This window comes from Arachis hypogaea, chromosome 2 (assembly GCF_003086295.3).
Source record: "Arachis hypogaea cultivar Tifrunner chromosome 2, arahy.Tifrunner.gnm2.J5K5, whole genome shotgun sequence".
Lineage (NCBI taxonomy): Eukaryota > Viridiplantae > Streptophyta > Magnoliopsida > Fabales > Fabaceae > Arachis > Arachis hypogaea.
In genome coordinates this window covers 51,591,952-51,617,802 of record NC_092037.1, presented here as the reverse complement: position 1 = coordinate 51,617,802, position 25,851 = coordinate 51,591,952, and the positions used below count along the sequence as shown (strand labels likewise).

General features: G+C 36.7%; 1 non-coding gene across 1 annotated transcript; it reads left to right on the top strand.

Moving 5' to 3' along the window:
- The first annotated feature begins 19,619 nt into the window (after nucleotides 1-19,619).
- On the top strand, nucleotides 19,620-19,727 carry LOC112763954 (small nucleolar RNA R71). The gene has a single exon (XR_003182967.1). It is a non-coding gene; the product is annotated as a small nucleolar RNA R71 (small nucleolar RNA).
- The last annotated feature ends 6,124 nt before the right edge of the window (nucleotides 19,728-25,851 follow it).

Here is a 25,851-nt window from a genome sequence, read left to right as displayed (position 1 = left end):
ATGCCATACTGGCTCAGAACAAAGTGTTGACTCAACAGGTCAACATGATCTCTCAAAATCTGAATGGATTGCAACATGCATCCAACAGTACTAGAGAGGCAGCTTCTGAAGAAGCTTATGATCCTGAGAACCCTGCCATGGCAGAGGTTAATTATCTGGGTGAACCTTATGGAAACACTTATAACCCATCATGGAGAAATCATCCAAATTTCTCCTGGAAGGATCAACAAAAGCCTCAACAAGGCTTTAACAATGGTGGACGCAATAGGCTAGGCAATAGCAAGCCATATCCATCATCTTCTCAGCAACAGACAGAGAACTCTGAACAAAATAATTCTAATTTAGATAATATAGTCTCTGATCTGTCAAAAGCCACTTTCAGTTTCATGAATGAAACAAGATCCTCCATTAGAAATTTGGAGGCACAAGTAGGCCAGCTGAGTAAGAAAGTTATTGAAACTCCTCCCAGTATTCTCCCAAGTAATACAGAAGAGAATCCAAAAGGAGAGTGCAAAGCCATTGACTTAGTCAACATGGCCGAATGCATCAAGGAGGAGGAGGACGAAAATCCTAGTGAGAAAGACCTCCTGGGACGTTCCTCAAGCAAGAAGGAGTTTCCTATTAAGGATCCTGAGGAATCTGAGGCTCATACAGAGACCATAGAGATTCCATTAAATCTCCTTCTGCCATTCATGAGCTATGACTATTATTCATCCTCTGAAGAGGATGAAGATGTGACTGGAGAGCAAGTTGCTCAATATTTAGGAGCTATCATGAAGCTGAATGCCAAGCTATTTGGTAATGAGACTTGGGAAAGTGAACCTCCCTTGCTCATTAGTGACTTAGATACTTGGATTCAGGAAACTCTACCTCAAAAGAAACAAGATCCTGGCAAGTTCTTAATACCTTGCACCATTGGCAGCATGAGCTTTGAAAAAGCTCTATGTGATCTTGGGTCAGGAATAAACCTTATGCCACTCTCTGTAATGGAGAAGCTGGGAATCATTGAGGTACAACCTGCCTTGTTCTCATTACAATTGGCAGATAAGTCAGTAAGACAAGCTTATGGAATAGTGGAGGACGTTCTAGTAAAAGTTGAAGGCTTTTACATCCCTGCTGATTTCATAATCCTAGATACTAGGAAGGAAGATGATGAATGCATCATCCTAGGAAGACCTTTCCTAGCCACAGCAAAAGCTGTGATAGATGTCAACAGAGGAGAGTTAGTCCTTCAATTGAATGGGGAATACCTTGTGTTTCAAGCACATGGTCATCCCTCTGTGACAAAAGAGAGTAAGCATGAAGAACTTCTCTCAGTTCAGAGTCAAGAAGAACCCACACAGTCAAACTCTAAGTTTGGTGTTGTAAAAAGCCTAAGCTTTTTATTTTTCATTCACCATCAATGGCACCCAAGACCGGAGTTTCCTCAAGAAAAGGAAAAGGGAAGGTAAAAGCTTCCACTTCCGAGTCATGGGAGAAGGAGAGATTCATCTCCAAGAGCCACCAAGACCACTTCTATGATGTTGTGGCAAAGAAGAAGGTGATCCCCGAGGTCCCTTTCAAGCTCAAAAAGAATGAGTATCCGGAAATCCGACATGAAATTCAAAGAAGAGGGTGGGAAGTCATAACCAACCCCATGCAACAAGTCGGAATATTGATGGTTCAAGAGTTCTATGCTAATGCATGGATCACTAGGAACCATGATCAAAGTATGAACCCGAATCCAAAGAACTATCTCACAATGGTTCGGGGAAAATACTTAGATTTCAGTCCGGAAAATGTGAGGTTGGCGTTTCATTTACCCATGATGCAAGGTGATGAACGCCCCTACACAGGGAGGGTCAACTTCAATCAAAGGTTAGACCAAGTCCTAATGGACATTTGTGTGGAAGGCGCCCAATGGAGAGTAGACTCCAAAGGCAAACCAGTCCAACTAAGAAGACTGGACCTCAAGCCTGTAGCTAGAGGATGGTTGGAGTTCATCCAAAGATCCATCATCCCTACAAGCAACCGATCTGAAGTTACTGTGGATCGGGCCATCATGATTCATAGCATCATGATTGGAGAGGAAGTAGAGGTTCATGAAGTCATCTCTAATGAACTCTACAAAATAGCTGACAAGCCTTCATACATGGCACGGCTAGCCTTCCCCCACCGCATATGCCATCTATGTTACTCAGCTGGAGTTATCATAGATGAAGATGTCTCCATTGAAGAAGACAAGCCCATCACAAAGAAGAGGATGGAGCAAACAAGAGAAAGTCCTCACGGCCCCCAAGAAGAACATGAGGAAATTCATCATCAACAAATGCCTCATGGAATGCACTTTCCTCCCAACAACTATTGGGAGCAACTCAGTACCTCTTTAGAGGATTTGAGCCATAACGTGGAACAACTAAGGGTGGAACACCATGAACACGCCCTCACTCTCCAAGAAATAAGAGAAGATCAAAGAGCAATAAGGGAGGAGCAACAAAGGCAAGGAAGGGACATAGAAGAGTTGAAGAACATCATTGGTCCTTCAAGAAGAAGACGCCATTAGAGGTGGATTCATTCCTTGTTCTTTATTTTCTTTCTGTTTTCGGTTTTTAAGTATTATGTTTATCTATGTTTTTGTGTCTCTACTTCATGATCATTAGTGTGTAACCATGCCTTAAAGCTATGAATAATTCCATGAATCCTTCACCTCTCTTAAATGAAAAATGTTTTAATTCAAAAGAACAAGAAGTACATAATTTTCGAAATTATTAGTGAATTTAATTTAATTATATTGATGTGGTGGCAATAATTTTTGTTTTCTGAATGAATGCTTGAACAGTGCATATGTCTTTTGATATTGTTGTTTATGAGTGTTAAAATTGTTGGCTCTTGAAAGAATGATGAACAAAGAGAAATGTTATTGATGATCTGAAAAACATCATGAAATTGATTCTTGAAGCAAGAAAAAGCAGTGAAAAAAAAAAGTGGCGAAAATTTTAAAGCAAGGATCCAAGGCTTTGAGCATTAATGGATAGGAGGGTCCAAGGAAATTAAATCCAGGCCTAAGCGGCTAAATCAAGCTGTCCCTAACCATGTGCTTGTGTCATGAAGGTCCAAGTGAAAAGCTTGAGACTGAATGGTTAAAGTCGTGATCCAAAGCTAAAAGAGTGTGCTTAAGAGCTCTGGACACCAATAACTGGGGACTTTAGCAAAGCTAAGTCACAATCTGAAAAGGTTCACCCAGTTATGTGTCTGTGGCATTTGTGTATCCGGTGGTAATACTGGAAGACAAAGTGCTTAGGGCCACAGCCAAGACTCATAAAGTAGCTGTGTTCAAGAATCAACATGCCTAACTAGGAAAGTCAATAACACTATCTGAAATTCTAAGTTCCTAGAGATACCAATCACTCTAAACTTCAAAGAAAAAAGTGAGATGCCAAAACTGTTCAGAAGCAAAAAGCTACAAGACCCGCTCATCTAATTAAATTAATATTCATTGATATTTTGGACTTTATAGTATATTCTCTTCTTTTTATCCTATTTGATTTTCAGTTGCTTGGGGACAAGCAACAATTTAAGTTTGGTGTTGTGATGAGCGGATAATTTATACGCTTTTTGGCATTGTTTTCATATAATTTTTAGTAAGTTTGAGCTACCTTTAGGGATGTTTTCATTAGTTTTTATGTTAAATTCACATTTCTGGACTTTACTATGAGTTTGTGTGTTTTTCTGTGATTTCAGGTAAATTCTGACTGAAATTGAGGGATTTGAGCAAAACTCTGAAAAAGGCTGACAAAAGGACTGCTGATGCTGTTGGATTCTGACCTCCCTGCATTCGAAATGGATTTTCTGGAGCTACAGAACTCCAATTGGCGCGCTCTCAACGGCGTTGGAAAGTAGACATCCAGGGATTTCCAGAAATATATAATAGTCCATACCTTATTCGAAGAATGACGACGTAACTTGCCGTTGAACGCCAAGTACACGCTGCTGTCTGGAGTTAAACGCCAGAAAAACGTCATGATCTGGAGTTGAACGCCCAAAACACGTCATAACCTGGAGTTTGACGCCAAGAAATGCCTTAGCTCGTGGAATGATCAAGCTCAGCCCAAGCATACACCAAGTGGGCCCCGGAAGTGGATTTATGCATCAATTACTTACTCATGTAAACCCTAGTAGCTAGTCTAGTATATATAGGACATTTATCTATTGTATTAGACATCTTTGATCTCAGTTTTGTTTTATTCTTCATCTTAGGGGATCATTGATCACGTTAGGGAGGCTGGCCATTCGGCCATGCCTGAACTCTTTGCTTATGTATTTTCAACGGTGGAGTTTCTGCACACCATAGATTAAGGGTGTGGAGCTCTGCTGTACCTCAAGTATTAATGAAATTCTACTATCTTTTATTCAAATCTCTCTCTTATTCTTATTCCAAGATATTCATTCGTACCCAAAAACATGATGAATGTGATGAGTTAGATTACCCTCATTATTATTCTCACTTATGAATGTACGTGATTGACAACCACTTCCGTTCTACATGCAACAGAGCTTGAATGTGTATCTCTTAGATTCCCCAACAGAATTTTCGTGGTATAAGCTAGATAGATGGCGGCATTTATGAGGATCCGGAAAGTCTCACCTTGTCTGTGGTATTCCGAGTAGGATCCTGGGAATCCGGAAAGTCTCACCTTGTCTGTGGTATTCCGAGTAGGATTCCGGTAATGAATGACTGTGACGTGCTTCAAACTTTAACCTGCTGGGCGTTAGTGACAGACGCAAAAGAGGGATTCTATTCCAGTAGGAGCGGGAACCAACCGGTGATTAGCAGTACTGTGACAGAGTGCGTGCATTAGTTTTCACTGCGAGGATGGGATGTAGCCATTAGCCATGGGTGATGCCTCCAGACTGGTTAGCTGTGCGAGTGACAGCCGCACAGGGTATTTCCCCGAGAGGAAGAAAGTAGCCACAGTTGATGGTGAACCCCTATACAAAGCTTGCCATGGAAAGGAGTAAGAAGGATTGAGTAGAAGCAGTAGGAGGACAGGCGTCCGAGAGCTCTACAGCATCTCCATCCGCTTATCTGAAATTCCCACCAATGAATCTGCATAAGTGTTCTATCCCTTTTATTGTTTATTTCTTTAACTTGCATTTTTCGAAAACCCATAAACAATTTTAATCTGCCTGACTGAGATTTACAAGGTGACCATAGCTTGCTTCATACCAACAATCTCTGTGGATTCGACCCTTACTCACGTAAGGTTTATTACTTGGACGACCCAGTACACTTGCTGGTTAGTTGAACGGAGTTGTGAATTCAACCAGTGCCATAATAATGATTTCATACAAAGACAAACAACTTGAAGAGAATATGGATCACAATTTCGTCCACCACTAAGCCATGATCTTCTTGGGCGCGCACGCGTACGTCACGCCTCCGCGTACATTCCAAAATGCATCTGTGGCGCGCGCGCGTACCTTGCGCGTACGCGCCGATGTTCGAATGTGATTTTTTTAGAAGTCACGTGACTTAGGCGTGGAGTTGGTTGGAGATCCCATTTTTGGGGAATGCATTGGCGGGAAAAAGCTTAAGAAGACCAGAGGAGCAGGGGTAAAAGACACTTAGTTGATTTTCTAGTTTTAGATATTTTTGGGGGGATAGTGAGTTACACTCTTGGAGGAGGAGAGAGAGATCTCAAGCTCTTACTAGGGTTCTTCTTCATCAAAATTCTGAATTTTTACCCACTCTTTGGTGAGATCCATTGCAATTCTCACTTTACTTTGTTCATGTAATAGATTTTCTTCTCCAATTTCAAGTTGTAGTTGTAATTGCTAAACTCCCTTAGATCTAGGATTCAACTTTATGATTTTGGATTTCATTAATACTTTGAGATTTTGATCCTCATTGTTGTTCTTTGACATTTGTTGTTAGTTCCTTGTGTTGCAATACCTTTAATTCTACTTTTCTTCTCATTTTACTATGACTTTCTTTCTTGCTCATCACATGTTTGATAAAATGTCAACACTAGTTATGGAGTAGAAAATTCTCACTTGGCATAGGGTTGGATCATTAGAAGAAGTTGAATAGTTGTGTCAATTGTTGATTTGGAATTAGGGATTGCTAATTGACTTGGAGTGCACTAAAGCTAGATTCCCATGAGGTGAAGCTAGGACTTGTGACTCAAGTTGATTACCTTCATTTGACTTTCCTCTATACCTAAGGGATAACTAAATGAGGCATGGCCCAATTGTTATCTTCATTGAAAGAACTATAAGGATATGCATTCAATTGCCAACCCTAAGCCAAGTCCTCTAATGATTGATTGCTTGTTTCCTATTACGTTGCTAAAACTTTCAAAGAACCTTAACAAATCTTTCCACTCAATAAGATGCGCATTTTGGCAATTCTAAGGGAGGACGACTCGGGAGACTAGTACTCTCGGATATAGATTGTAGGATTGTTTGGTACGAAATTTGAATGTCGATTGGACTATGCTCACGATCATGTTCATCCTTGAATTCTAAATCGGCATGCTAAATTTCGTTCATCAAGTGCAAAGCAAACATTACAAGGTAGGCTCAATGCAAAAGGTGACATGGGTCAAACATGTGATAGTAAGGCAAGGCATTGAAGGTTATAAAACAGGATGAGGTTACAACGACGTGTTTAATATCCGCACACTAATCTCATCTCAACCTCAAAGCTCCAACCTTCCTACTCCATCAGGCACTTTACAATCCCCATATCCGATCATAAGCATGACAACCGCAATCTCGTTCGCAAGGAACAAAACATCCATAACTCATAACGTTGCACACCTACCGATTCAACTTCCATATACACGTATCACGTCTTAAAGAACTAAAGCATCGTGCTACTACGTCTACAAGTCACACTGATATCAACACAATTCTCGAGTCTACTCAGAAGGATACAAGATTTAGAAAGGAGAGTCAAATGTCAAGGATAGCACTCATAGATTTGAGAGAATGTATCCAATTCTAGATAACCAAGGATACTCAAGCAATGAAGTTTGTGAGACACAATTCAATTGACAACTTCAAAGATAACCCTTGTATCAAAGAAATCCAACAGGACCAACAAGAAGAAAATTCAGCGCATTATTTTGAAACAAATTCAAGCTGATTCGAAGAAGCATGAAGTTTGCAGTAGAAAAGATTTCAAACCCAAGACAAAGCTCACCGAACTCAAGAGCATGATTAAAAATACTTCCAAATGCATTGTTCACGAAAGAATTAAAAACTTGCGGAAAAATCATTTCGCGGCCTAAAAGAAAGTCAAGTAATAAACATTCTTCAAGAGAATAATAAAAGCATAAACGTGACTTTGCTGTAATACAACTTCATGTTGAAACAGATCATGTAGAATGTTAAAAACAATCTGTACATAGGTTTGGCCAAGAGCTCAAACATTTCCTCAAATATTTTAGAAAGATAGTTAGATGCACAACCTAACCAAAAGTAATTCATAAAACTCGGAGAAAAATCAATTGCTTGCTCCATCATTAAGTGCAGACATCCGATTTTTATATAATAGAATAGATAATTATTTTTGTATGACTAAAGGCTACATATAGTGTTTTTTTTTGTAGAATAAAAAAGGTTGTGATTCATAACATTTTCGTAAAGTTATATCGTATGAACACAAGATTAATTAGATAACAAATTGAATTTTAATTAATATGTTTTATTTTCTTCTCATATTTTTTATTAATTATCTTACTTTTTATATTTACAGTAAATATTGAATATAAAAAAATAATATTGAATATTATCTATTTTTTATTTAGAGTCATAATTAAATTTGATATAATTATATCAAGTATCTAGAATTAATAATAACATGAAACTATAATTTTAAGTTGTATAATATAATAAAAACAAATGTGGCAATTTATGTATGCTTCCTATATAGCAATGATATTATATATATTTATATATCTCCTCTTTTAGCTATTTCCTAAAAATATTGACATATAATTAATGTAGATAACATATATATTGAGTAAGTATCTCTATTGAATTAATCATAAAGGTTAATAAAATATAATGACATAAATTTTACCTAATTGTAACAAATATCTCTATTGAAAATATTTGCTAATTATTATCGTATACAATTAGTGTGTGTATAAATAAGGAGTAATAGTGAATTGTTACAATTATTTATCATCTAGAAAATTTGTACCTTAGACATAAATTTTCTTTTGTTTATTATTTTTCATACCTAAGGGCTACTAATTGCGATTCTGTCAAAAGTGTTACCTATGGTAAGGTAGATTATGTAATGAAAAAGTTTGAAAAATAAAGGTAAGAATTATAAGGTTATGGAAAGTCCCATCCAAATTTGACAAGAATAAGACGATTTATACAGAAATGGTTCTCATGAATGATAAGATTGATTATTTTCCATGATTCTTTCAAGTGATACTAGGTCCATTTTATAAATATTTTTTGTTTATATTTTAAGTTTATTTGATAAGTAAACCCTTTCACGAATCAAAGAAAGTGCGATTTTATAGATTTATAAGTGCTAATAGTCTTTATATTTAATTTGTTTTATAATGTGATAATAGCCAATATATTTGTTGGTGAATTTAACTATTACTATATTATTTATAATCACATTCAGTATATATGTGTGATTTATTGAAGAAAGTACATTATTAAAATCGATTAATAACTATTTTAGAATTAATCCAATTAGCACTAGATTAAAAAAAATAAACAATACATAACATGTTACTTTTTTATTAATCAAATTATTATAGTTTAAATTAATTTAAAAAAATAATTTAAAATTATAATTTTAATCTTCTCACGTGCATGGCACGGGTAATTACACTTATTCTATTATAAATTTGGAGTTATTACCAATCAATTTTTTCATAAAATTGGAATGACTAATTGAATGCCAAAAATGAGAAAAACCTGCCATAATATAGAATTTGAGTTAGGGGTCGATTGCAAATAAAGAAAGTATTAATACCCTATATTGTCCATTCTTTGAACGGTTACCTTTTATTTATTATTATTTGTGTATTTAATTTTATTGGTCTTGTTAAAAAAATATGTATTCTCTATTTATCTACTACGCCAAATTAACTACATAGCTACACTTATTTTGCGACCACTTATTTTGCGACTTTTATTTTAAGCGTCTCTATTTAATAATATTGTGACACTTATGGAGTAAATTTTTTTACCGTCATTATTCTATTTTAGTTTATATCTCTTATCCTTTTTCCTTTATACATCAATTTTAAACTTCTATTCCTTCCACAGCCATTTGAAGATGAGAAGAGAAGCGAAGAAAAGATAAAGTAACGCCACAGCCTTCACTAGTTCGCATTCACTGGTCGCCCACCGTTCGCCGGTCGCCGTTCGCCGGTCACCGTTCGCTGTCCCCGTGCCGTTCCTTCCTTTCTCTCTTTTACGAGTGCGAACCCTAATCCCCTTCCAATGACTTTTTCTTCTCTTCAAATTCAACACCGATAGTGAGTATTTGAATGTTCTTCTGCTTTTTTCCCCTGCGATTTTTCTGTTTTTGCTTAGCGATTGCTGTGCTGAAGGTTGTTGCAATTATTTATTCTCGGTGCTCTATTTTACTGTAATTTATCATAATGATTATGTGCTCATATTGATATTTGCAGTTTTTACTATGAAATCTCTTATTTCTTTTTAATTTTACTAGCACTCAACATGTTCGATTAAATGCTTTGACTAGATTCTTTGAATGCTCAATTTCTTATTTCTTCTCTTGATTTCTTTGATGTTTTTGTGCAACATCATAATCTAGTTAGTGCACTTCTTGAATTATGCAAATTTCTACTTTAGAGATGGAAAAGCTAATTAAATTAGCCAAACTTTAGTCTGGGATTTCACCTTTCTATCTTGGATTCATGGTGTTAAAAATCTATCAATTCAACCATATCCACTTCATTCTTTAGGTAAATTGATCTGATCCATAATTAAAATTTCAAGACATTTAACTTATACACTCATGGTATCTAATAAAGTGATTAAAGCTTATGTATTGAGTACTGTGATGATAAACAATCTTCAATTTCAGGTCCCCATGATGTTAAAATTAGAATTAAAGCTATTGGTATTTGTGAAAGTGATGTTTCATTACTATATTGAATTTAGTGCTTTATTCCTTGTCTATATTTTCATTTTGAACTGATCTTGTTTTCTTAAGTTATTGTGATCATTTTAGTTATGGATCAACGATAACTTCAATTTGATGGCGTATATGAATTAGCATTCCTTTCTATCATTGAACATTTTTGTTCCTTCAAAGGGAAATCAAATGTTGACTATGTAATAGTTCAGAGGAACTTAGATCTCTGATTTTGACTTCACTCCCGTACTTTATTCAGAGGAACTTAGACTAATTAGAAGCATTATCTAAGAAGCTAAAATCCAAGACACTAAGGACCGAGGCTCCTTCACAATCGATAGCTACAACAAGGTATGCTTTCATTATTGTTGGTTCTTGATGAGCGGATAATTTATACGCTTTTTGGCATCGTTATTAGTATGTTTTTAGTATGATCTAGTTAGTTTTTAGTATATTTTTATTAGTTTTTAGTTAAAATTCACTTTTCTGGACTTTACTATGAGTTTGTGTGTTTTTCTGTGATTTCAGGTATTTTCTGGCTGAAATTGAGGGTTCTGAGCAAAAATCTGATTCAGAGACTGAAAAGGACTGCAGATGCTGTTGGATTCTGACCTCCCTGCACTCGAAGTAGATTTTCTGGAGCTACAGAAGCCCAATTGGCGCGCTCTCAACGGCGTTGGAAAATAGACATCCTGGGCTTTCCAGCAATATATGATAGTCCATACTTTGCCCAAGATTTGATAGCCCAAACCGGCGTGGCAAATTAGCCTCAGAAATTCCAGCGTTTAACGCTGGAACTGGCATAAAACTTGGAGTTAAACGCCCAAACTGGCATAAAAGCTGGCGTTTAACTCCAGAAAAGGTCTCTACACGAAAATGCTTCATTGCTCAGCCCAAGCACACACCAAGTGGACCCAGAAGTGGATTTTTACGTCATTTACTCATTTCTGTATACCCTAGGTTACTAGTTTACTATTAATAGGATCTTTTGACATTGTATCTGTACCTCATGACACTTTACACGTTTCTTTGTGTATCTTCCACAGCATGAGTCTCTAAACCCCATGGTTGGGGGTGAGGAGCTCTGCTGTGTCTTGATGGATTAATGCAATTACTACTGTTTCTCATTCAATCATGCTTGCTTCCATTCTAAGATACTACTTGTTCTTAAATCGGATGAATATGATGATCCGTGACAATCATCATCATTCTCAACTATGAACGTGTGCCTGACAACCACCTCCGTTCTATCTTAGATTAAGTAGATATCTCTTGGATTCTTTGACCGGAATCTTCGTGGTATAAGCTAGAACTGATGGCGGCATTCAAGAGAATCCGGAAGGTCTAAACCTTGTCTGTGGTATTCTGAGTAGGATTCAATGATTGAATGACTGTGACGAGCTTCAAACTCCTGAAGGCGGGGCGTTAGTGACAGACGCAAAAGAATCACTGGATTCTATTCCGGCCTGATTGAGAACCGACAGATGGATAGCCGTGCCGTGACAGGGTGCGTTGAACATTTCCACTGAGAGGATGGGAGGTAGCCACTGACAACGGTGAAACCCTTGCATACAGCTTGCCATGGAAGGAGCCTTGCGTGCTTGAAGAAGAAGACAGTAGGAAAGCAAAGATTCATAAGATGGAGTATCTCCAAAACCCCAACCTATTCTCTATTACTGCAAAACAAGTACTTATTTCATGTTCTTTTTCTTTTCACAATCAATCCTGATAATTTCTGATATCCTGACTAAGATTTACAAGATAACCATAGCTTGCTTCAAGCCGGCAATCTCCGTGGGATCGACCCTTACTCGCGTAAGGTATTACTTGGACGACCCAGTGCACTTGCTGGTTAGTTGTGCGGGATTGCAAAAGTGTGATTGCAATTTCGTGCACCAGTTCTATTTATTATTTATTTATTACTATGTGTTTTTGTTCAACCACCTAGACGCTAAAGTTTAGGCAGCATGTAAATAAATTTGAGTATCTTATGTTTAGTTGGAGTGCAATGAGCTGTTAGGAAACTTTCTCTCCAAATGATAGATATAGTTTATAGTTGTTCTCAAATAATTTGGGTCTGCTGCCTGGGTCCTGGCATGTTAATGCATCTGATTATGCATCTTCTTGTTAATAAAGGTCCAGGTTACTTAAAAAGATACATAAATAAGATACCACTATGTCTATTTTGGTTTCCTTCTGGCCCTTTTTAATGTAGCAATAACTTATTTTTACATCTTGTAAGGGCATGTGCCATGTGGAAATCATCATAAAGTCGATGATGATGCATCGAAACTTTTATGGCTATATTATAATTTCCCATGTGTTGATAGGCTCCTTGCTCGTGAGGGGATAAATGCAGAGCAACTTGCAAGGGACCTGAAGTCATTTGAATTGAAGGTACTTATCTTCAGATGGCTTTATTGCTTAATTCAATCAACTACTACTATTTGCTAACAACGTTCCTCTCTGTTAAAATATAGACAAGATCAGTTCAAAATGATCACAACTTGAATATTATCACAACTTGAATCCTTAGAAGCTTCTGGGATGTCGAAATTCGGGAATGATCAAGCGTGGGAAGTTCCTCTGATACAAATCTGTTAGACCTAAAGGCCATCTTGCCATACTTATTTATCTTTTTGAGAAGAATAGGAAATACCCATCAGTTATTTACAAGGCACTGAGCAAGGGAATTTAAGCGCTGTTGCTTAAATATCTACGTAGCAATATGACTATCAGTTATTATCGCTATCCTGCCTTTTATTGCTTAATAAAATTTCTTAATTTAGTTGATTGGTTTTATCACGAGTCTTAGGAATTGAAACTTGAGAGGACCAGTTCCTGATTTAAGCAGGATACCCCGCCTTCTTTATCTATAAGTTCCATGATCTAATTTTCATGTAACATAAGATTTTGTACCATGTGTAGTGCTGATAAATAGAGACTAGAGTTATGTAGTCTGAAAATGTTTTACTGACTATTATTTATAAAAATTTCAGAGACCTCAGTTTCAATCAGTTGAATGGATCAATTCCTAGCAACAAGCTTTCCAACAACCTCACAACCATGTAAGGATCTATTTTGTATGAATATTTTTCCTTGCATACATAATGTTTTTACTTTTAGTTTCTGATATCCACTAATATATGCAGTGATTTATCGAACAACAAGCTTACTGGAACTATTCCATCCTACTTTTCTAGTCTTCCTGTTCTTCAAAGATTGTAAGTTTCTTTCTATTTAGCATCCTTTTCACACATTTTACCTTGAATTGCTTAGTAAGATAATATTTCTTTGGAACAATCATGGCATCATGATAAAGTAGATGAAGACTTTCAAGTTTCGACTAAATATCATCTTCTCTGGCAGGTCACTTGAAAACAATTTATTGAAAGGCAGTGTTTCTTCCGCCATTTGGTAGAACAAGACTTTGAATGGCAAAAAATTTATCTTGTAAGATCAGAAGTGATGAATTCTACAAATTTTGGCCACTTAGATGTGTAATTGGGAGTGTTTATCTATGCTTTTCATATTTTTTTTAATGTTGTTGACATTTTTCATGTTCCTTTTTATAGATGTTATCGAAATTTCTGAAATGCTAAGCATATGTTTCTCATCATGCAGGGAGTTGCAAAACAATAGCCTTACAAGCATATCAGGCACTACTGATATTCCTCCAAATGTCACACTCTCGTATAGTTCTAATACACCGGCTATAGATCTTTTTTATGCTTGTTAATATTATATATATATATATATATAATGCAAAAATTGATGTATTTCAGGCTCAATGGAAATCTTCTCTGCTCAAATAACAAGTCCTTGGTTCAATTCTGTGGATCTGAGATTGCTGACAATAACACAAATGGCATTGTTTCAACAAATTCCAGCTCATGCCTTGCTCAAGCGTGCCCTCCTCCTTTCGAATATTTCTTGGACTGTTGGTGCACGAAATTGTGATCTCTAACAATGACATTTAACTTGGTGTGCGCATCTACTAACTCAACACTTTCTTCACAACTTCGTACAACTAATCAGCATGTGCACTGGGTCATCCAAGTAATAAACCTTACGTGAGTAAAGGTCGATCTCACGGAGATTGTTTGTATGAAGCAAACTATGGTCATCTTGTAAATCTCAGTTAGGCAGATAATAAATGGTTGTGGAATTTTTGAATAATAATAATAAATAAACAGAAAATAAAGATAGAAATATTTATGTAGATCATTGATGAGAATTTCAGATAAGTATATGGAGATGCTTTGTCCCTGTTGAATCTCTACTTTTCTACTGCCTTCCTTCAATCCTTTTTACTCCTTTCCATGGCAAGCTGTATATAGGGCATCACCGTTGTCAATGGCTACATCTCATCATCTCAGTGAAAAAGGTCCAAATGCTCTTGTCACAGCACGACTAATCATTTGTCGGTTCTCGATCACGTCGGAATAGAATCCATTGATTTTTTTACGTTTGTCATCACGCCCAACAATCGTGAGTTTGAAGCTCGTCACAGTCATTCAATCCTTGAATCCTACTCGGAATACCACAGACAAGGTTTATACTTTCCGGATTCTCATGAATGCCGCCAACAATTCTAGCTTATACTACGAAGATTCTGATCAAGGAATCCAAGAGATATGCGTTCGGTCTAAGGTAGAATGGAAGTAGTTGTCAGTCATGCATTCATAAGTGAGAATGATGATGAGTGTCACGGATCATCACATTCATCATGTTGAAGTGCAACGAATATCTTAGAAAAAGAATAAGCTGAATTGAATAGAAAATTATAGTGATTGCATTAAAACTCGAGGTACAGCAGAGCTCCACACCCTTAATCTATGGCGTGTAGAAATTCCACCGTTGAAAATACATAAGTGATGGTCCAGGCATGGCTGAATGGCCAGCCTCCACAAATGGCATTTAAATTCGAAAATAGGGTAAAGGACATGGTCTAAGGACTAGGCGTCCAAAGATGTCTAATACAATAATAAAATGTTCTATTTATACTAGACTAGCTACTAGGGTCTACAGAAGTAAATAATTGATGCAGAAATCCACTTTCGGGGCCCACTTGGTGTGTGCTTGGGCTGAGCTTGAGCTTTATACGTGCAGAGGCTTCTTTTGGAGTTAAACGCCAAGTTGTAACGTGTTTTTGGCGTTTAACTCTGGTTCGTGACGTGTTTCTGGCATTTGACTCCAGAATGCAGCATGGAACTGGCGTTGAACGCCAGTTTACATCGTCTAATCTCGAATAAAGTGTGGACTATTATATATTGCTGGAAAGCTCTGGATGTCTAATTTTCAACTCCGTTGAGAGCGCGCCATTTGGAGTTCTGTAGCTCCAGAAAATTCATTTCGAGTGCAGGGAGGTCAGAATCTAACAGCATCAGCAGTCCTTTGTCAGCCTTCTATCAGACTTTTGTTCAGGTCCCTCAATTTCAGCCAGAAAATACCTGAAATCACAGAAAAATACACAAACTTATAGTATAGTCCAGAAATATGAATTTTACATAAAAACTAATAAAAATATCTCTAAAAGTATCTAGATCCTACTAAAAACAACCTAAAAATAATGCCAAAAAGCGTATAAATTATCTGCTCATCACAACACCAAACTTAAATTGTTGCTTGTCCCCAAGCAACTGAAAATCAAAATAGGATAAAAATAAGAGAATATACTATAAATCCAAAATATCAATGAATATTAGTTCTAATTAGATGAGCGGGACTTGTAGCTTTTTGCTTCTGAACAGTTTTGGCATCTCACTTTTTCCTTTGAAGTTTAGAATGATTGGCATCTATAAAAACTTAGAATTTTAGATAGTGTTATTGATTCTCCTAGTTAAGTATGTTAATTCTTGAACACAGCTACTTTTATGAGTCTTGGCCGTGGCCCTAAGCACTTTGTTTTCCAGTATTACCACCGGATACATAAATGCCACAGACACATGACTGGGTGAACCTTTTCAAATTGTGACTCAACTTTGCTAAAGTCCCCAGTTAGAGGTGTCCAGGGTTCTTAATCACACTCTTTTGCTTTAGATCACGACTTTAACCACTCAGTCTTAAGCTTTTCACTTGGACCTGCATGCCACAAGCACATGGTTAGGCTATTGGATGCTCAAAGCCTTGGATCCTTTTTACCCTTGCCTTTTGGTTTTAAGGGATATTGGCTTTTTCTGCTTGCTTTTTTCTTTTTCTTTTCTATTATTTTTTTTCGCCAAATTTTTTTTCGCAAGCTTTTGTTATTCACTGCTTTTTCTTTCTTCAAGTATCAAATTTATGATTTTTCAGATTATCAGTAACATTTCTCTTTGTTCATCATTCTTTCAAGAGCCAACAATTTTAACATTCATAAACAATAAGATAAAAAATATGCACTGTTCAGCATTCATTCAGAAAATAAAAAGTATTGTCACCACATCAATATAATTAAACTAAATTCAAGGATAATTTCAAAACTTATGTACTTCTTGTTCTTTTGTATTAAAAATATTTTTCATTTAAGAAAGGTGAAGGATTCATGGAATTATTCATAGCTTTATGATATAGTTATTAAATACTAATGATCATGTAATAAAGACATAAACATAGATAAACATATAGCATAAAAAAATGAAAAACAGAAAAATTAAGAACAAGGAGTGAGTCCACCTTAGTGATGGTGGCGCCTTCTTCTTGAAGGACCAATGATGTCCTTGAGCTCCTCTATGTCTCTTCCTTGCCTTTGTTGCTTCATCCCTAGTGATTTTGGTGCTCCTAACCTTAGTTGCTCCCAATAGTTGTGTGGAGGAAAATGTATCCCTTGAGGTATCTCAGGGATTTCTTGATGAGAAAATTCTTCCTGCTCTTGTTGAGGTCCATGAGTGGGCTCTCTTGATGTGCAGTCAAATGCTCTACCACTGAGCTATGGACCCTTGAGATGAATCTCTCCATCTCCTATGACTCGAAGGTAAAAGCTTTTGTCTTCCCTTTCCTCTTTCTAGAGGTTTCTCCGGCCTTAGGTGCCATAAATAGTTATGAAAAAACAAAAAGCTATGCTTTTACCACACCAAACTTAGAATGTTGCTCGCCCTCAAGAAAAGGAAGAAAGAATAGAAGAAGAAGAAGAGGATATGGAGGAGAGGGAGAGAGGTGTGTATTCGGCCATGTAGGGTGGGATTGGGTGGAAAAGAGATGATGGATGTGAGTGGTGAAGAGGTAATGGGGAAGGGAGTTATTGGATTGTGTGAAGAAGAGAGAAGGTGAGTTGAGGTAGGTATGGATCCTGTGGGGTCCACAGATCCTGAGATGATCCTGTGGGGTCCACAAATCATGAGGTGTCAAGGATTTAACATTCCTACACCAATTGGGCGTGTAAAATTCCATCTCTATGCAATCCTGGCGTTTAATGCCAGATTGATGCTTGTTTATGGCGTTAAACGCCAGCTCTATGCTTGTTTTGGGCGTTCAATGCCCTTCAGCAGCATGTTTCTGGCGTTTAACGCCAACTTTCCTCAAGGTGCAATCCTGGCATTTAAACGCCAGAATGCTGCATGTTTTTGGCATTCAATGCCAGATTCATGCTCTATTCTGGCGTTGAATGCCAGCCAGATGCTCCTTACTAGCGTTTAAACGCCAGTAAGCTCTTCTTTCAGGGTGTGCTGTTTCTTCTGCTATTTTTGATTCTGTTTTTAATTTTTGTATTTATTTTGTGACTCCACATGATCATGATCCTAATAAAACATAAAAGAACAATAAAATAAAAAATAAAATTAGATAAATAAAAATTGGATTGCCTCTCAATAAGCGCTTCTTTAATGTCAATAGCTTGACAGTGGGCTCTCATGGAGCCTCACAGGTGATCAGGTCAATGTTGTGGACTCCCAACACCAAACTTAGAGTTTGGATGTGGGGATTCAACACCAAACTTATAGTTTGATTATGGGGGCTTTGTTTGACTCTGTATTGAGAAAAGCTGTTCATGCTTCCTCTCCATGTATACAGAAGAATACCCTTGGATCTTAAACACAAGGTAGTCCCCATTCAATTGAAGGACTAATTCTCCACTGTTAACATCTATCATAGCTCCTGCTGTGGCTAGAAAAGGTCTTCCAAGGATGATGCATTCATCCTCTTCCCTCCTAGTGTCTAAGATTATGAAATCAGCAGTGATGTAAAGGCCTTTAACCTTCACTAGCACGTACTCTACCAATCCATAAGCTTGTCTTACTGACTTGTCTGCCATTTGTAATGAGAATATGACAGGTTGTACCTCAATGATCCCTAGCTTCTCCATTACAGAGAGTGGCATAAGATTTATTCCTGACCCCATGTCACATAGAGCTTTCTCAAAGGTCATGGTGCCTATGGTACAAGGTATTAAGAATTTACCAGGGTCTTGTTTCTTTTGAGGTAAAGTTTGCTGAACCCATGTATCTAGTTCACTAATGAGCAAGGGAGGTTCACCTTCCCAAGTCTCATTACCAAACAACTTGGCATTTAGTTTCATGATGGCTCCCAAATATTGAGCAACTTGCTCTCCAGTTACATCTTCATCCTCTTCAGAGGAAGAATAATTTTCAGAGCTCATGAATGGCAGAAGGAGGTTTAATGGGATCTCTATGGTCTCTATATGACCTTCAGATTCCTTTGGATCCTCTATAGGGAACTCCTTCTTGCTTGAGAGACGTCCCATGAGGTCTTCCTCATTGGGATTCACGTCCTCTCCTTCCTCTCTAGGTTCGGCCATGTTTATTATATCAATGGCCTTGCACTCTCTTTTTGGATTCTCTTCAGTATTGCTTGGGAGAGTACTAGGAGGAGTTTCAGTGATTTTCTTACTCAGTTGGCCCACTTGTGCCTCCAAATTTCTGATGGAGGATCTTGTTTCACTCATGAAACTTAAAGTGGCCTTAGACAGATCAGAGACTATGTTTGCTAAACTAGAAGTGCTCTGCTCAAAATTCTCTATCTGTTGCTGAGAAGATGATGGAAAAGGCTTGCTATTGCTGAGCCTGTTTCTTCCACCATTATTAAAGCCTTGTTGAGGCTTTTGTTGATCCTTCCATGAGAAATTTGGATGATTTCTCCATGATGAATTATAGGTGTTTCCATAAGGTTCACCCATGTAATTCACCTCTGCTATTGCAGGGTTCTAAGGATCATAAGCTTCTTCTTCAGAAGATGCCTCTTTAGTACTGTTGGATGCATTTTGTCATCCATTCAGACTTTGAGAAATCATGTTGACTTGCTGAGTCAACATTTTGTTCTGAGCCAATATGACATTTAGAGCATCAATATCAAGAACTCCCTTCCTCTGAGGCGTCCCATTACTCACAGAATTCCTCTCAGAAGTGTATATGAACTGGTTATTTGCAACCATGTCAATGAATTCTTGAGCTTCTGCAGGCGTTTTCTTTAGGTGAATAGATCAACCTGTAGAATGGTCCAGTGACATCTTGGAGAACTCAGATAGACCATAATAGAATATATCCAGAATGGCCCACTCTGAAAGCATGTCAGAAGGACACCTTTTAGTCATCTATTTGTATCTTTCCCAAGCTTCATAGAGGGATTCACCATCTTTTTGTTTGAAGGTCTGAACATCCACTCTAAGCTTGCTCAACTTTTGAGGAGGAAAGAACTTAGCCAACAAGGCCGTGACCAGCTTATCCCAAGAGTCTAGGCTATCTTTAGGTTGTGAATCCAACCATATTCTAGCTCTGTCTCTTACAGCAAAGGAGAAAAGCATGAGCCTGTAGACTTCAGAATCTACTCCATTAGTCTTAACAGTCTCACAGATCTGCAAGAACTCAGTTAAAAACTGGTAGGGGTCTTCTGATGGAAGTCCATAGAACTTGCAGTTCTGTTGCATTAGAGCAACTAGTTGAGGTTTCAGCTCAAAATTGTTTACTCCAATGGTAGGGACTGAGATGCTTCTTCCATCAAATTTGGAAGTAGGTGTAGTATAATCAACAAGCATCCTCCATGCATTATTATTTTCAGCTGCCATCTCCTCTTCCTTTTCGAAAATTTCTGTAAGGTTGTCTTTGGATTGTTGTAATTTAGCTTTTCTTAGTTTCCTCTTCAGAGTCCTTTCAGGTTCAGGATCTACTTCAACAAGAATGTTCTTGTCCTTACTCCTGCTCATATGAAAAAGAAGAAAACAGAAAATAATAATAGGGATCCTCTTTACCACAGTAGAGAGATTCCTTTATGTTAGTAGAAGAGGAAAAGAATAGAAGAAGGAAAAGGTAAGAATTCAAACACAAGGGTGAAGATAGGTTCGGATTCTTGAGATGAAAAGAAGTGTTAGTAAATAAATAAATAAATAGAAAAAGATGAGAGGGAGAGAATTTCGAAAATTAATTTTGAAAAGATAAGTTAGTGATTTTCGAAAATTAAAGGAAGAAATAAAATTAAAATTAAAATTTGAAACAATTAATTGATTAAAAAGAATTTTGAAAAGGAGGGAGAAAATTTTCGAAAATTAGAGAGATAAAATTAGTTAGGTGGTTTTGAAAAAGATAAAAATAAACAAAAAGTTAATTAGTTAGTTGAAAAAGATTTGAAAATCAATTTTAAAAAGATAAGAAGTTGGAAAACACATTTTAAAATCAAATTTTTGAAAAAGATATGATAGAAAAGATATTTTAAAAAAGAATTGATTTTTAAAATTAAAATTTGATTACCTGACTAACAAGAAACTAAAAGATATGATTCTAGAATTTAAAGATTGAACCTTTCTTAATAAGAAAGTAACAAACTTCAAAATTTTGAATCAATCACATTAATTGTTAGTGAAGTCTTTGAAAATCATGAATTAAAGATAAGAAAAAGATTTTAAAATTCAAATTAAAAATTTTCAAAAAATAGTAAGAAAAATGAAAACGATTTGATTTTTGAAAAAGTTTTGAAAAGATAAGATTTTTAAAATTGAAAATTTGACTTGACTTATAATAAATAGCTAAGTTTTAAAAATTTTTGACTAAGTCAACTCAAATTTTCGAAATTTTGAGAAAAATAAGGAAAAGATATTTTTTTTTTAATTTTTAATGATGAGAGAGAAAAACATAAAAATGACCCAAAACATGAAAATTTTTGGATCAAAACCAATGATGCATGCAAGAACACTATGACTTATTTTTAAAAATTTTCAAGAAAAGAAAAATATGCAAGACACCAAACAACAAAGAACACAAACAAGAAAATTTAAAGATCAAACAAGAAGACTTATCAAGAACAACTTGAAGATCATGAAGAACACCATCCATGAATTTTTGAAAGATGCAAAAATTTTTGAAATATGCAATTGACACCAAACTTAAAAATTGACCCAAGACTCAAACAAGAAACACAAAATATTGTTGATTTTATGATTTTAAGAATTTTTTTGGATTTTTTCGAAAATTTATAAATTTTTTTTCGGAAATTAATTTTTTTGAAAAACGAAAAAAATTAAAAAAAAAACTTTTTGAAAAGAAAATTACATAATCTGAGCAACAAGATGAACCGTCAGTTGTCCAAACTCAAACAATCCCCGGCAACGGCGCCAAAAACTTGGTGCACGAAATTGTGATCTCTAACAATGGCATTCAACTTGGTGTGCGCATCTACTAACTCATCACTTTCTTCACAACTTTGCACAACTAACCAGCAAGTGCACTGGGTCATCCAAGTAATAAACCTTACGTGAGTAAGGGTCGATCCCACAGAGATTGTTGGTATGAAGCAAGTTATGGTTATCTTGTAAATCTCAGTTAGGCAGATAATAAATGGTTGTGGAATTTTCGAATAATAATAATAATAAATAAATAGAAAATAAAGATAGAAATACTTATGTAGATCATTGGTGAGAATTTCAGATAAGTATATGGAGATGCTTTGTCCCTGTTGAATCTCTACTTTTCTACTGCCTTCCTTCAATCCTTTTTACTCCTTTCCATGGCAAGCTGTATGTAGGGCATCACCGTTGTCAATGGCTACATCTCATCATCTCAGTGAAAAAGGTCCAAATGCTCTTGTCACAGCACGACTAATCATTTGTCGGTTCTCGATCACGTCGGAATAGAATCCATTGATTTTTTTACGTTTGTCATCACGCCCAACAATCGTGAGTTTGAAGCTCGTCACAGTCATTCAATCCTTGAATCCTACTCGGAATACCACAGACAAGGTTTATACTTTCCGGATTCTCATGAATGCCGCCAACAATTCTAGCTTATACTACGAAGATTCTGATCAAGGAATCCAAGAGATATACGTACGGTCTAAGGTAGAATGGAAGTCGTTGTCAGTCACGCGTTCATAAGTGAGACTGATGATGAGTGTCACGGATCATCACATTCATCATGTTGAAGTGCAACGAATATCTTAGAACAAGAATAAGCTGAATTGAATAGAAAATTATAGTGATTGCATTAAAACTCGAGGTACAGCAGAGCTCCACACCCTTAATCTATGGCGTGTAGAAATTCCACCGTTGAAAATACATAAGTGATGGTCCAGGCATGGCTGAATGGCCAGCCTCCACAAATGGCATATAAATTCGAAAATAGGGTAAAGGACATGGTCTAAGGACTAGGCGTCCAAAGATGTCTAATACAATAATAAAATGTTCTATTTATACTAGACTAGCTACTAGGGTTTACAGAAGTAAATAATTGATGCAGAAATCCACTTTTGGGGCCTACTTGGTGTGTGCTTGGGCTGAGCTTGAGCTTTATACGTGCAGAGGCTTCTTTTGGAGTTAAACGCCAAGTTGTAACGTGTTTTTGGCGTTTAACCTTGGTTCGTGACGTGTTTCTGGCATTTGACTCCAGAATGCAGCATGGAACTGGCATTGAACGCCAGTTTACATCGTCTAATCTCGAATAAAGTGTGGACTATTATATATTGCTGGAAAGCTCTGGATGTCTAATTTTCAACGCCGTTGAGAGCGCGCCATTTGGAGTTCTGTAGTTCCAGAAAATTCATTTCGAGTGCAGGGAGGTCAGAATCTAACAGCATCAGCAGTCCTTTGTCAGCCTTCTATCAGACTTTTGTTCAGGTCCCTCAATTTCAGCCAGAAAATATCTGAAATCACAGAAAAATACACAAACTTATAGTATAGTCCAGAAATATGAATTTTACATAAAAACTAATAAAAACATCTCTAAAAGTATCTAGATCCTACTAAAAACAACCTAAAAATAATGCCAAAAAGCGTATAAATTATCTGCTCATCACAACACCAAACTTAAATTGTTGCTTGTCCCCAAGCAACTGAAAATCAAAATAGGATAAAAAGAAGAGAATATACTATAAATCCAAAATATCAATGAATATTAGTTCTAATTAGATGAGCGGGACTTGTAGCTTTTTGCTTCTGAACAGTTTTGGCATCTCACTTTTTCCTTTGAAGTTTAGAATGATTGGCATCTATAAAAACTTAGAATTTCAGATAGTGTTATTGATTCTCCTAGTTAAGTATGTTAATTCTTGAACACAGCTACTTTTATGAGTCTTGGCCGTGGCCCTAAGCACTTTGTTTTCCAGTATTACCACCGGATACATAAATGCCACAGACACATGACTGGGTGAACCTTTTCAGATTGTGACTCAACTTTGCTAAAGTCCCCAGTTAGAGGTGTCCAGGGTTCTTAATCACACTCTTTTGCTTTAGATCACGACTTTAACCACTCAGTCTTAAGCTTTTCACTTGGACCTGCATGCCACAAGCACATGGTTAGGCTATTGGATGCTCAAAGCCTTGGATCCTTTTTACCCTTGCCTTTTGGTTTTAAGGGATATTGGCTTTTTCTGCTTGCTTTTTTCTTTTTCTTTTCTATTATTTTTTTTTTCGCCAAATTTTTTTTCGCAAGCTTTTGTTATTCACTGCTTTTTCTTTCTTCAAGAATCAAATTTATGATTTTTCAGATTATCAGTAACATTTCTCTTTGTTCATCATTCTTTCAAGAGCAACAATTTTAACATTCATAAACAATAAGATAAAAAATATGCACTGTTCAGCATTCATTCAGAAAATAAAAAGTATTGTCACCACATCAATATAATTAAACTAAATTCAAGGATAATTTCGAAACTTATGTACTTCTTGTTCTTTTGTATTAAAAATATTTTTCATTTAAGAAAGGTGAAGGATTCATGGAATTATTCATAGCTTTATGATATAGTTATTAAATACTAATGATCATGTAATAAAGACACAAACATAGATAAACATATAGCATAAGAAAATGAAAACAGAAAAATTAAGAACAAGGAGTGAGTCCACCTTAGTGATGGTGGCGCCTTTTTCTTGAAGGACCAATGATGTCCTTGAGCTCCTCTATGTCTCTTCCTTGCCTTTGTTGCTTCATCCCTAGTGATTTTGGTGCTCCTAACCTTAGTTGCTCCCAATAGTTGTGTGGAGGTAAATGTATCCCTTGAGGTATCTCAGGGATTTCTTGATGAGAAAATTCTTCCTGCTCTTGTTGAGGTCCATGAGTGGGCTCTCTTGATGTGCAGTCAAATGCTCTACCACTGAGCTATGGACCCTTGAGATGAATCTCTCCATCTCCTATGACTCGAAGGTAAAAGCTTTTGTCTTCCCTTTCCTCTTTCTAGAGGTTTCTCCGGCCTTAGGTGCCATAAATGGTTATGAAAAAACAAAAAGCTATGCTTTTACCACACCAAACTTAGAATGTTGCTCACCCTCAAGAAAAGGAAAAAAGAATAGAAGAAGAAGAAGAGGATATGGAGGAGAGGGAGAGAGGTGTGTATTCGGCCATGTAGGGTGGGATTGGGTGGAAAAGAGATGATGGATGTGAGTGGTGAAGAGGTAATGGGGAAGAGAGTTATTGGATTGTGTGAAGAAGAGAGAAGGTGAGTTGAGGTAGGTATGGATCCTGTGGGGTCCACAGATCCTGAGATGATCCTGTGGGGTCCACAAATCTTGAGGTGTCAAGGATTTAACATTCCTACACCAATTGGGCGTGTAAAATTCCATCTCTATGCAATCCTGGCGTTTAATGCCAGATTGATGTTTGTTTATGGCGTTAAACGCCAGCTCTATGCTTGTTTTGGACGTTCAATGCCCTTCAGCAGCATGTTTCTGGCGTTTAATGCCAACTTTCCTCAGGGTGCAATCCTGGCATTTAAACGCCAGACTGCTGCATGTTTTTGGCGTTCAATGCCAGATTCATGCTCTATTCTGGCGTTGAATGCCAGCCAGATGCTCCTTACTAGCGTTTAAACGCCAGTAAGCTCTTCTTTCATGGTGTGCTGTTTTTTCTGCTATTTTTGATTCTGTTTTTAATTTTTGTATTTATTTTGTGACTCCACATGATCATGATCCTAATAAAACATAAAAGAACAATAAAATAAAAAATAAAATTAGATAAATAAAAATTGGATTGCCTCTCAATAAGCGCTTCTTTAATGTCAATAGCTTGACAGTGGGCTCTCATGGAGCCTCACAGGTGATCAGGTCAATGTTGTGGACTCCCAACACCAAACTTAGAGTTTGGATGTGGGGATTCAACACCAAACTTATAGTTTGATTATGGGGGCTTTGTTTGACTCTATATTGAGAAAAGCTGTTCATGCTTCCTCTCCATGTATACAGAAGAATACCCTTGGATCTTAAACACAAGGTAGTCCCTATTCAATTGAAGGACTAATTCTCCACTGTTAACATCTATCATAGCTCCTGCTGTGGCTAGAAAAGGTCTTCCAAGGATGATGCATTCATCCTCTTCCTT